Raw genomic sequence first — 13,387 nt, forward strand, 5'->3', positions numbered from 1 at the left:
ACCTAGAAGGACCTGGGTTCTAATCCTGCTCTGGCACTTGTCTGCTGTGTGACCTTGGGCAAATCACTTAATGTCTCTGTGCCTCAGTTACCTAATCTGCAAAATGAGGATAAAACTTGTGAGCCCCATGTGGGGCAGGAACTGAGAACAGGGGTTTCTCCTCATCCACTATTTACCAGATTGCACTCTTTGCTCCCCTCAAGCTGATAGACTATATCTTCCTCCCAATTCACACTTCTGCCCAATTTTCCATGCTGTTCTCCTGGCCTGAAACTGCTTCTGTAACCAAATCTGCCCTACCATTGCTCTCTCTTCAAATCTACCTGACTGCAGCTTTCCCCACCTTCAAACCCCTCCTAAAAGCCTACCTCCTCCAGGAAGTCTTCCCTGATTAATTACCAATACTTCAAACCATGCTAGCCCAACAACCACCTATAGCATTTATATATTTATACCCATCCTCACAAGTTATGTCTACATGAATATTTAATTTTATACTGACCATTTGTTTGGCTATTTCAACATGACACAATATTATTACTTATTGCATATCTGTTTTCCCTTCTGTTCCCCCTTTATTTACCATTTGAACTATCATTTCCTAATTGTAAATGATCTGTGGCTGTCATCCCCTCTAGACTGTAAATTCCCAGAGGGAAGGGAATGGATTCCTCCTTCTGTTGAATTTTCCCAAGCACTTAGTCCAGCTCTAATTAACCAGTAGGTCCGTAATAAATTTCAATGATTGACTGATGGATGAACACCATGTAAGTGTTTTGATGTTGTTAACTGAATTTCTTCCATTTCTGATGCAGCACGGATTCTTCATCCCATTTGCTGATGCCATCCTGGGATCTTGTAATAGCATGATTCATGCTATTGAGCAACTGTTGATGACTGTACTGTGAGACACACTAATTCTGAATTGCTTCAAAGAACCCATGCAGTGCTAAGTACTGACAATAAGGCTGAAGAAGACAGAGGGTAGAGGCCAGTTGGTCCCAGGGAAAGATTACAGTTTTGACTACAGATTGTTATTGACACTTAATGTTGACACCAAATTCTGTTAATCTCCCCAGGACTTTTTTTTACGGGATTTGTGTCAAGCACTGTTCTAAGCACTGGTATAGATACAAATTAATCAGGCCAAATACAGACCCTGGCTCACATGGCCTTACTGTCTAAGTAGCAGGGACAGCAGGTATTGAATCCACATTTTGCAGTTGAAGAAACTGAGGTACAGCAAAGTTAACTGACTCGCCGAAGATCACACAGCTAGGAAGAGGCAGAGCCAGGACTAGAACTGAAGTCCTCTAGCTCCCAGTCTTGTGTTTTATCCACTATGCCATGCTTAGTTAGACAAGTGAAGTAGATAAATCAATACATGACCTATGAGAATTGTGTCATGATGTGTATCGCTCTGGTAGAGTGTAAGCACCCAGTGGGCAGAGAATGGGCAACTTCTTCATTCTATGCTTCCCAACCACCTAGCACTGTGAACCACTCCAAGGGGTGCTCAATAAATACTCAACTACGAGTACAAGTATTATTACTAGCAGCTAGTACTTATGCCAGTAATAAGAAAGACAAGAATACATTGAAGCAGGTTAGACTGGAACACAAATAGAACTAAAATGAAGTATTTGATGGGCAGGAATCCCAAAGAAAATACCACACAACATACTTTATAAAAGATCAACAATTGAACCAGAGCTGTTTGCATGTTCAAAGATTGAACTCTGAACAGTCAGAAAATGAAAATAATATTCCAATCACAGCTTTTTAAATATACTAATGTAAGGTAACAATATAAATATAATTATTGTCATACAATTTGCATTACAAAGAGCTCCAACTGTGATCCTAAGTTTCCTGTGAATTCACTTGAAATGAAGAAGTTTCCAAAAGGTGGAATATCAAGGAGTAGGGAAGGACTTTGTCTCAAGCACTCCTTAAGAATGTCTAGTTTGCCTGAAAATGTGTGAGAAAAATACCAAGTGTAACCATTAGCTTAATCACTGTTCTAAGTTAAAGCCTCATCATTTTCCAATCGTTTACATAAAACTAGCACAACTATTTGCAGTTGCCCAGGCAAATTTCCTTAAAATATGGGTAGGACAATATGAAATGGTAAATTAGGCCAGTTAAGCTGGGCAAAGTCTTTGTTTTGTCATTTGTGTATCTCTTTGCTCCAGCCTTATAGCCCTTTGGTCAGTCATTTAAGTTTATTCAGGATTCACTGGTCTACTCATTTACCGTGGATCAGTGGAAAGAGCCAGGGCTTGGGAGTCAGAGGTCATGGGTTCTGATTCTGGCTCCGCCACTTATCAGCTGTATGATTTTTGGCAAGTCACTTCACTTCTCTCAGTTATCTCATCTGTAAAATGGGGATTAAGACTGTGAGCCCCACGTGGGACAACCTGATCACTTTGTATCCTCCCAGCGCTTAGAACAGGGCTTTGCACATAGTAAGTGCTTAACAAATACCATCATCATTATTATTATGATCATTTAGTCAAGCCAGATGTGGAGCTGGTACCCAGTTGTTTCTCATTTCACTTGTGGAGGCCCCAGAGAAGTGGATTCCAGGCATGGGCCCACTTGGAAGTGAAAGGCCCTCACTTGCTCCCTTCATTCATCCTCCCTCCCAGCCCCACAGCACTTATGTATATATTTGTAATTTATTTATTCATTCATTCATTTATGTATATTATTTTCTGGCTCCCCCTCTAGACTGGGAGCTCAATGTGGGCAGGGAATATGTCTGTTATACTGTACTTTCCCAGGCTGGGAGCAGAAGGTTCTGGCCGGCCCTGTGCCTGAAGTCCCTGTTGGAGCAGGAGCCTGGGCTGGGCTGGATGAATCGGGACTTACAGTCCCAACCCCAGACGAAGCATTTTCGTTCTCGCCTGTCCCACCTTCGACCCCTGGCCCACGTCCTACCGCTGACCTGGAATGCCCTCCCTCCTCACATCTGTCAAATTAACTCTCTTCCCTTCTTCAAAGCCCTACTGAGACCTCACCTCCTCCAGGAGGGCTTCCCAGATTGAGCCCTCCCTTTCCATCTGCCCCTCCTCCCCTCCCCATTCCCCCTACTCCCTCCCTCTGCCCTACCCCCTTCCTTTCCCCACAGCACTTGTGTATATTTGCAAATATCATTTATTAGTCTATTTTATTAATGATGTATATATATATATCTATGATTCTATCGATCTTTTTTGATGGTATTGATGCCTGAGTGCTTATTTTGTTTTGCTGTCTGTCTCTCCCTTTGAGACTGTGAGCCCGTTGTTGAGCAGGGGTTGTCTCTATCTGTTGCTGAATTGTACATTCCAGGCACTTAGTAAAGTCGTCTGCACAAAGTAAGCGCTCAATAAATACGATTGAATGAATGAATTCTCAGACCAGTAGTCGTCTCGGAGGGTGGGGCAGATTCAATACCTGCTGTCCCTCCTACTTAGACAGTGAACCCATGTGAGCCAGGGACTGTATTTGGCCTGATTATCACTCTTGCAGCCATCCTCCCTGGTTTGTTATTTTCCTCCTCTCTCCCACCTCCCCCTCATCCTGGCCCTGAGGCGAGGGAAGCACCTGCAGCTGCTGCAGCAAACCAGCTTGTTGGTCCAAGATGAGCTGGCATGAGTGGATGCGGGTGGGTAATGCTCAATCAGTTCCCCTAAAAAGCCTTCTGCAAAGCCCATAAGATACTATTTAATATTTCATCTAGCATATTCTGTTGTAAAACTTAGTGCACTCAGCTAATTTGAGTGGTAGGATTGCTCCTCCAATATTTGATATCAGCAGCTAATCAAGAAGTACGATTTTATTTTAAACAAACAAATCCCAAAATAAACAAATTATCCATAATGCCTCACACTCAACAAGGTTTCAGTTAGCTAGTACTGAACTATCTCTACCTTTAGATATACAAGGTCATTCTTAAAATGAGTAAAATATGAAAGAAATTTGGTGCAATTATATTTTGCTTTAATAACGTTTTAAAAAACTAAATTAAAAATGCAATAAAAGCCAAAATGAAAGGATGGTGAGGAATGCCATTGGTGATACATTAGTAGTTCTATAATATGGTTTCTGACCATTAACTAGAACAGCAAATCATGTTGCCCTGTTGAAAATCCTCTCCACTGCAATTCCCCATCACAGTTGACATCACTATCTTTCCTACCCCATCTCTCAACTCTCTCCAGTCACTTCTGGCTACTCATTTTTCCTAAAATGTTATTCTGTACATGTCTTCTCACTTGCCAAAAATTGCCATTACTCATTCATTTATTCAATCACATTTATTGAGCGCTTACTATGTGCCGAGCACTGTACTAAGCACTTGGAATGTACAATTTGGCAAAAGATAGAGACATTCCTCCCAACATCAAGCAGAAACTCCTAACCATTGACTTTAGGGCACCAAATTAGCTGTCTTTTTCCTATATGTTGACTCTCTTCTCTCAATGCTTCCCAGCTCATGCCTTTTACTCCCCTCTAGCTAACCTACCATGCCTCATTCCCTGTACGCAGTAGTCAGTATATAACATTGAATGAGTGAATTAATCAATGGGCACTGTGATCACATTCACCCAGGGCTTCCATGATCTCTTTTTGATTAGCTATAATGGGAACTATTTTGTCCTAATCCATGGCCAACTGGCTACGGGCCACTTCCGTCTCTTAGAAACCCCTTCCAGCCTGGGCTTTACCAATATTATACTCTCCTGGTTCTTTTCCTGCTTCTCTGAATCTCTTTCTCTGCTCTGACTTTTGTTCCTTGAATAATGGGTGCCCCAGACAGCTCTGTCTGGTAAGACTGTGAGCCCCATGCAGAACAGGGTCTGAATCCAACCCGATTTGCTTGTATCCACCCCAGCACTTAGTGCCTGGAACATAGTATGCACTTAACAGATGCCACAATTATTAATAATGTTATTATCAATGAATTATTAATTATTATTATTAGTCCCTGTTGGAACAGGAGCCTAGGCTGGGCTGATGTGATTGAATCAATCATGTCAATAATAATTAATATTATTATTATTGCTATTACCTCTGCTCTTTTTTTTGTTGTTGGTATTTCTTAAGTGCTTACTATATGTCCAGGATGGAGAAACAGTGTCAACTAGTGGAAAAAGCATGGGCCTGGGAGTCAGAAGAACTTGAGTTCTAATCCTGGCTCCACCACTTCTCTGCTGTGTGACCTTAGGCAAGTCACTTACCTTCTCTGTGCCTGTTACTTCATCTGTGAAATGAGGATTAAGACTGAGAGTCCCATGTGAAACACAGACTATGTCCAACTTGATTAGCTTGTATTTACCCCAGTTCTTAGTACAGTGCCTGGCACGTAGTAAGAGCTTAACAACATAAATGTAAAAAAAAACACACTGTTAACCATGTTGGATACAGTTCCTAAGTAAAGGAAGGACAGATATTAAATTCCCATTTTACCCGTAAGGAAATTGAGGCACAGAGAAGTTAAGTGACTTCTCCAAGGTCACATAGAAGTCCACTGGCAGAGCAGGGATTAGACTCCATTTCCTCTGACTCTCAGGACCATCCTGTTTCCAATAGGCCATGTTCCTTCTATTCTTCTCCTTCTACCCATTTTCTAGAGTACCTCAGCTCCAGAAACTAAACTCCTCATTTTCTCTCTTAATAATAAATAATAAAAAAGCTATCAGAATCCTATTAGAATCAGTTGCTGCCCCACATGCTGCTGGCTCATAGTGTAAGGGGGAGGGAGAAGAAAACTGAGGAACAAAAAAGTTAAGTAAGTTTCAATGGCTACCCAATTCTCTTGTACTATTACTACTAATAATATAGAAACAACTATCATAATGGTAATAGTAATAGTTGTGATATTTGTTAAGTGCTTACTAAGTGTCAAGCACTGTACTAAGCAGTAGTTAGATAATCAGGTCCCACATAAGGCTACCAGTGGGGAAGAAAAACTTCACAGACTCTGCAATGGATTTAAAAGGGTATGTCAGAGACAAGTTCATTATTACTAATGTTTCTTCCAACACAAGTAGGGAGAGAAGGTTGGGCAGGAGAAATTCCCCTGCTAATCAAGGCCAGCTCAACTTCAAACAATACAGAGTTTCTTTATATAAGGTTGGTACAGCATTCATAATGATCAGAAGAATACAACATAAGAGAAATATTTTAGGATAGAAAGCAGTAAGTACCGGACCTGATTTGTTCTAGGTGATCTGTTACTGATTAACAGGACAGGGGTCATGATTAGTTCAGGGGGATAGTTTCACAGGTTTAGGATATGTTATAATATGCTTGGCTCATAGACCTTGGTTACTCAATTTGAGTCAAATAGCCAAGCTATTTGAGTCAATCAAACCACTAGTCTTGGCTTGAGTAAACCAAGTCAACAGGCATACCCAGAGTGGTCTAGCTGCCGAGCCATGACAGGCAGGTGTGGACACAGCGGAGGAGGAGGGGAAGAGGAAGAACAGGAGACGTGGTTCATCCCATTTGAGTCTTTACTGGCCGCCACACGAGGCCCGTGGCGGGGCCTAGCTGCGGATGACCTTGGAATCGCTGGTTTCGGACACCACCTTGCCATCCACGACGGTCCGGGTGGTCTTGTGTAAGCTCTGCACGATGCCAGGATTGCTGCTGCTCTTGCTGTCCATGGCGTTGTGGAGGCTGAACAGGGCACAGAGGGGAGGAGAGGGGGGACACTGAGGTGGGGAGCACCCTCAGGGCTACCCAGACCGGGTTCCCCGGCCTGCCCAACTGTGTCAGTTGGTTCCTGCATGCCTGCTACAGTGTGAGATCATGATAATAATGGTATTTGTTAAGCGCTTACTATGTGCGTTCTAAGTGCTGGGCCAGATACAAGGTTATCAGGTTGTCCTAGGTGGGGCTCACAGTCTTAATCCCCATTTTACAGATGAGGTAACTGAGGCCCAGAGAACTGAAGTGACTTGCCCCAAGTCACAGAGCTGACAGGTGGAGGAGGCGGGATTGGAACCCACGACCTCTGACTCCCAAGTCCGGGATCTTTTCTTTAAGCCATGCAGGGAGAGATATCGCACAACTCCCTCACATAGACACACAACAGATCCCTCCCCAACACATACACACACACCAGACTCCCCTCCCACACACCCCGACCAACTTTCAGCCTCACCCAGCAGTCCACATTCACACACTTTCCCTCAGCTCCTAAACCCACCCACCCCCTCCTCACAAACACCCATTCCGACAGCCTCAGAAATACTCACCCCCAGAAACAACCACACACAGATGTGACCACACAAACACCCTCAGACCCAATCGCACAAATGCACATCCCCCTTCCAGTCCACAGCACTTATGTTCATATCTGTCATTTTTAAATTTTTCTTAATGTCCTCCCCATCTAGACTGTAAGTTTGTTGTGGGCAGAAGATGTGTCTGTTTGTACTGTTGTAGTGTCCTCTCCCAAATGCTAAGGTCAGTGCTCTGCACACAGTAAGTGCTCAATAACTATAGTTGATCGATTGCCTACACAACCCCCCAGCCACAGTTACATAAATACACAGCCACCGACACAGACGCACTCCCCACAGACACACATCACAGAAACAGTCACACAAATACACATCCCCAGACTCCTAGAAACCATCAGTTTACACCCACACAAAACGTTAGACCACTACACACAGCTACACCAGACACAACACACGCACAGCCCCGCCTGACATCCAGGTCTGGACATGCACACAGGACCCCTACTGAAAGCCCACCTCCAGGAGGCCTTCCCAGACTGAAACCCCCCTTTCCCTCTGCTCCTCCTCCCCTCCCCATCGCCCCAACTCCCTTCCTCTGCTCTTCTCCCCCAGGCCCACAGCACTTGTGTATATTTGTCCATATTCATTATTGTATTTATTTTATTGATGATGGGTATAGATCTATAATTTTATTTACAGATATTGATGCCCATCTACTTATTTTGTTGGCTGTCTCCCCCATTCTAGACTGTGAGACCATTGTCGGGCAGGGATCGTCCCTATCGGTTGCCAGATTGTACTTTCCAAGCGCTTAGTACAGTGCTCTGCACCCAGTAAGCGCTTAATAAATATGATTGAATGAATGGTCAAGCAGAAACAATTCAGGGGGAAAGGTCAGAGAAAAATGGGGGTACAGATGCAGGGCCTTGACCATTGTGCTTCCACAACAGTCTAAGTAGGAGGGAGGGAACTGAGGATGAGGGAACTGAAGCACAGAGAAGTGAAGTGATTTGTCTAAGGTCACTCAGCAAAAAAGTTGCAGAGGCAGGATTAGAGCCCAGGGCAATGCTCTTTCCACTAGGCCCTGCTTCTTCTATCATTCATTCATTCATTCATTCAATAGTATTTATTGAGCGCTTACTATGTGCAGAGCACTGTACTAAGCACTTGGGATGAACAAGTCGGCAACAGATAGAGACAGTCCCTGCCGTTTGACGGGCTTATAGTCTAATCGGGGGAGATGGACAGACAAGAACAATGGCAATAAATAGAGTCAAGGGGAAGAACATCTCGTAAAAACAATGGCAACTAAATAGAATCAAGGTGATGTACAATTCATTAACAAAATAAATAGGGTAATGAAAATATATACAGTTGAGCGGAGCTATCATATTAAATTGGAATCTCTAACCACTTCCTTCCAGGCTCTTCACCATCTGTTTCCTCTTGGCTCTTCCACTCTAGCTCCAAAACTCCCGGCTTTCAAGGTTAAACTTCTAAAAATCCCTCACTCTTGACTTTCTCCTTCCTGCCACATTGTTAAAGTCCTTCATAAAATACTCTCCCCCTGGCACTGCACCTTCTCCTCTTTAAATCCTCCCACTGGCTCTCCATGTCCCTTCATATCAAGCAAAAGCTCCTTATTGGTGGCTTCAAGTCTATCAACTATCTTTCCCCATTTCAACTATGGGATCCCTTCACCTGCTCTTCATCTTTACTCTCTAGTCTCCACCCACTTCAAGGCCTGTTCTCCCAGGTTAAAATTCCTTCCCTCCCCAAATCTCATAGACCTCATCTCTCCCCAAATTCAAAACTTCCCTGGAAGACCTTCTGGAGCACCCAATCTCCCCCAGCAAACCTTCCATGATGTGATCCAAGCAACTCAAAGTTATAAAAAACCCATCAACCATCTCTAGCAACCTTCCTACTTCTTTATATCCCATATCATTTTGTATATATGTGCTTATTCAATTGGATAGCTAATCATTTATTTGATTATTTTGTATATATGCACTTATTCAATTGGATAGCTAATCATTTGATTATTCTGGTATCCTTTCTGATCTCCCAACCTCCTGTCTGTCCCCACTTCAGTCTTTACTTCACTCTGCTGCCCAGATTATCTTTCTACAGAAATGCTCTGGGCATGTCACCCCTCTCCTCAAAATCTCCAGTGGTGAGAGTGAATTCTGACTTGTGGCAGATTGCCTTCCACTCGCTATCCACTGCCCAAGTTAGGAAGAAATGGATATGTTTCTGCTTGACTCTCCCTCCTATAGTTGATACTGGTTTAGACTGTGAGCCTGTCACTGAGCAGGGATTATCTCTGTTGCTGAATTGTACATTCCAAGTGCTTAGTACAGTGCTCTGCACATAGTAAGTGCTCAATAAATACTATTGAATTAATGAATGAATGGAAAATCTCCTGGTGTAACCCTGAAGGGGGAAGGCCATTCTTCTAGGCATAAGAAAATCAACCAAAATATGGAGGCATGTTTGTCTGACTTGTTGACTCACTGTAAACATGTTTCATCTCCCTAATTTCACTGAGACTGCTTATCTACAGTATCACCAATGACCTCCTCATAGCCAAATCCAATGGGCTTTACTGTGCTTGAATTTTACTTTGACTGTTGGTTGCTTCAACACTTCTGCTCACTCCTTCCTCCTTGAAATGCAAGAGATCATGATTTTGCTGACACAGTACTCACCTTGTACTAGTAAGGTATTATTGAGCTCCTCTTAGTACAAGACATTTTTTATGTGCCGAATGCTATACTAAATGCTTGGAAGAGTACAGTATAATGGAGTCGATAGAAATAAAATAATAATAATAATGGTATTTGTTAAGAACTTACTATGTGCCAAGCACTGTCCTAAGTGCTGGGGAAGATATAAGGTAAGGGGTTGTCCCACGTGGGGCTCACAGTCTTAATCCCCATTTTACAGATGAGGTAACTGATGCACAGAGAAGTTAAGTGACTTGCCCAAGATCACACAGTAGACAAGCGGCCTAGGCGGGATTAGAACCCATGACCTCTGACTCCCAAGCCCAGGGTCTTTGCACTGAGCCATGCTGCTGACCATGGACATGTTCCCTGACAACTATGACCACAGTTTAGAGGGGGAGGCAGACATTAATTAAATTTTTAAAACTTGTGGATATTATATAGGTGATGTAGAGAAGCAGCATGGCTCAGTGGAAAGAGCACGGGCTTGGGAGTCAGAGGTCATGGGTTCGAGTCCCAGCTCCGCCGCTTGTCAGTTGTGTGACTGTGGGCAAGTTACTTAACTTCTCTGTGCCTCAGTTACCTCATTTGTAAAATGGGGATTAAGACTGTACTCGAAAAGAGAATGGAACTAAAAGGCAGTGAGGATTCGAACCCATCGTACCAGGAGAGGTACGAGTGACACAACTGACACAACGGCACCCCTCTCCTGTTTGGCTGTGCCTTTATTTGCAACATATAGTTCTTTATTTGCCAATCACAAAAGAACTCGGACAATGTGTTTTCTTCAATGACCAAAGAGACTCTTCAAGCAGGCCTTATTTGTTTTGGGAAAGAAGCAATCTCCTGTCCCCCGGAATTTGAATTTGCAGATGTGATATACATCCACTTGAAATGGGGACTTCCTGAGACAAAAACAGAGTCATTTAGATCAAAAGCTGCTATGCTCAGAATGCTGTTTTTAACAATCCCCCCTTTTGATCCCAGCAGGGCCCAGACCTGCGGAGATCATATTCCCTCCCTCGAGGTACAAAGGTCTTCCAGGAGAAACGGCGCCTATGGGGAGCTGTAGGTCTTGTCCAAGCGCTGGGTGATCTCGAAAAGGTCTTCCCATGTCAGGGGTGCTCCTGACGGCGCAACAGCATTATTGATTGGGCTGCCTTTTGGAAACACAGCTTTAGAAGATTGAATGACACAGCAAACCAGGAAAAGGGCACAGATAATAGGGAGGACAAAGGCTATTAGTCCACTGGTCAAATTTCCCAGCCAAACAGGCATGTTTGAGAGTCCCAACCAATCCCACCAGGGCCCAGAAAGTGTAGTCGCGCTGGGAAGGCAGGCGACCCATTTGAGTTGTGATTTTTCTGAACGTCAGTCTCTATGCGACTCGACTCATCCCGGTAGAAACAACAGGACTGGTTTAGGACCACGCAGACCCTCCCTGATTGGCGAGGAGTAGGTCTAAGGCCATTCGATTCTTAGGGCCACACGGGACAGGGAACTCAACCTCCGACTGAAGGGCGGTGATGACGTCTCCTGTGTAGCTGGCTAACAGACGGAGCTCAGCAGAGAGATTGAAAAGGAGCGAGAGAGACTTTCCATGCCCACAGTGGGGAAAAAGGCCAAGGAGCAAAGGCATGCCATCCATAAAAGAGAGGTTTTGATGTACAGACAGTCCTGGCACAGTAACTCCTAAGGCACAAATTCCAGGATTCTCAGTTAAATTGCTGAGGGTCTTGTGCTCCAAAGAGAATCGGGCAATTCTCCAAGTTCATTGGTTCTCGGGGAGTTTCTTGGTGCCTGGACTACCAGGACCTTAGCTGCATTGTCCTGTTTCATTAGTCTCTACATGACGAGCAATCCCTCTGAGTTAGGTAAGGGGCTTAGAACTCCATCGGGAATAAATTTATCACAATAATTTAGGAAAATTTCCCTTGTTTAACAAAGGCGGTGTGGTAGCCAGAGCCCTGACGCCCCGATCATTATCCAAATTCAACTGCAATAATAATAATAATGTTGGTATTTGCTAAGCGCTTACTATGTGCCGAGCCACTGTTCAAGCGGCTGGGGTAGACACAGGGGAATCAGGACGTCCCACGTGGGGCTCACAGTCTTAATCCCCATTTAGAGGTAACTGAGGGCACAGAGAAGTTAAGTGACTTGCCCACAGTCACACAGCCGACAAGTGGCAGAGCTGGGATTCGAACTCATGAGCCCTGACTCCAAAGCCCATGCTCTTTCCACTGAGCCACGCTGCTTCTCCAGGTTGATGAGATACCTGTACCGGGGCCATGACTGCGGGAGGTGGATGCACCGGTGGGAGGTAGGACGGTGGGGAAGGGCTAAGTGAGGGGGCAATGGGCAACTGGAGGATATAGTCCAGGTGGCTGGGGAGAACTGCACCCAAGAATAGACGTTTTAGGGGTGGCTAGTGCTTCGGGAACACTGCAGGATTTTCCCTTGTTCCCGCCTCAGCCCATAAATACCAATAACACATATCCCCGGCCACGAGAGACGCATAGGATCTCCCGAGGAGTCTTTTGAGAATTTGAGGATCAAACGAACCTCCCTTCAGGCCAGATATAATGGCCGGTTTGATCTTGAAACTGGGTCCATACCTTATGACACTGCAAGAATTTTTTTTTTTTTCTCGTCATTCCTTTTTGTACCGGAAGGACACCCTCATCCCACAACTTCTGCAATTTAGTTAAACACTCATTAGGCTTACTGTGACCTGACCCCATACTGATCAACGGTCCCACCTAAATGATTAGGATCCTGGGTTGCCTCCCAGACCCTACCCTGGGACGTCTCCCAGACCCTGGGACGTCTCCCAGACCCTAGTGAAACGTCTTTCACTAGAAACCCTCCAACCCTACACCGGGAGGAGAACCCTTTCCCTATTTCCGGGAAAGAAACATCGCTTACCCGCTCTCTGACGGGCGCTCCTAATTAAGCAGAACCAGGTCAAAGGAGGGAGGGAGGATCCGGGCCCTAAAAGCGAATCCCTTAGACTTACGATTGCGGGCTAGGTGGATTCACCATCCCCTCTCTGATCCATTCTGCGTTGAAGTTGGGTCACGGGCACGAGGGGTCCCTTCGTGGTTGCCAAGAAACTGTACTCGAAAAGAGAATGGAACTAAAAGGCAGTGAGGATTCGAACCCAAGGTGGTGACGCAAGCAAGGAAAGTAACACTCAGAGATAGTGTTGGATAGATCAGAAAAGGGAGGAAGGTGACCGAGTGCCCGTTCACCTCCGGAGAGGTACGAGTGACACAACGGCACCCCTCTCCTGTTTGGCTGTGCCTTTATTTGCAACATATAGGAGAAGTAGCCAATCACAAAAGAACTCGGACAATGTATTTTCTTCAGTGACCAAAGAGACTCTTCAAGCAGGCCTTATCTGTTTTGGGTAAG

General features: G+C 44.6%; 1 long non-coding RNA gene across 1 annotated transcript; it reads right to left on the bottom strand.

Annotated features, from left to right (window-relative positions):
* Window positions 1–5,977: 5,977 nt before the first annotated feature.
* LOC114813190 lies at window positions 5,978–13,158 on the bottom strand. Its single transcript, XR_003760834.1, has 2 exons — window positions 12,990–13,158; window positions 5,978–6,672 (listed from the first exon to the last, which is right to left on the bottom strand). It is a non-coding gene; the product is annotated as an uncharacterized LOC114813190 (long non-coding RNA).
* Between the last annotated feature and the right edge of the window lie 229 nt (window positions 13,159–13,387).

The sequence above is a fragment of the Ornithorhynchus anatinus genome, chromosome 7 (assembly GCF_004115215.2).
Source record: "Ornithorhynchus anatinus isolate Pmale09 chromosome 7, mOrnAna1.pri.v4, whole genome shotgun sequence".
NCBI lineage: Eukaryota > Metazoa > Chordata > Mammalia > Monotremata > Ornithorhynchidae > Ornithorhynchus > Ornithorhynchus anatinus.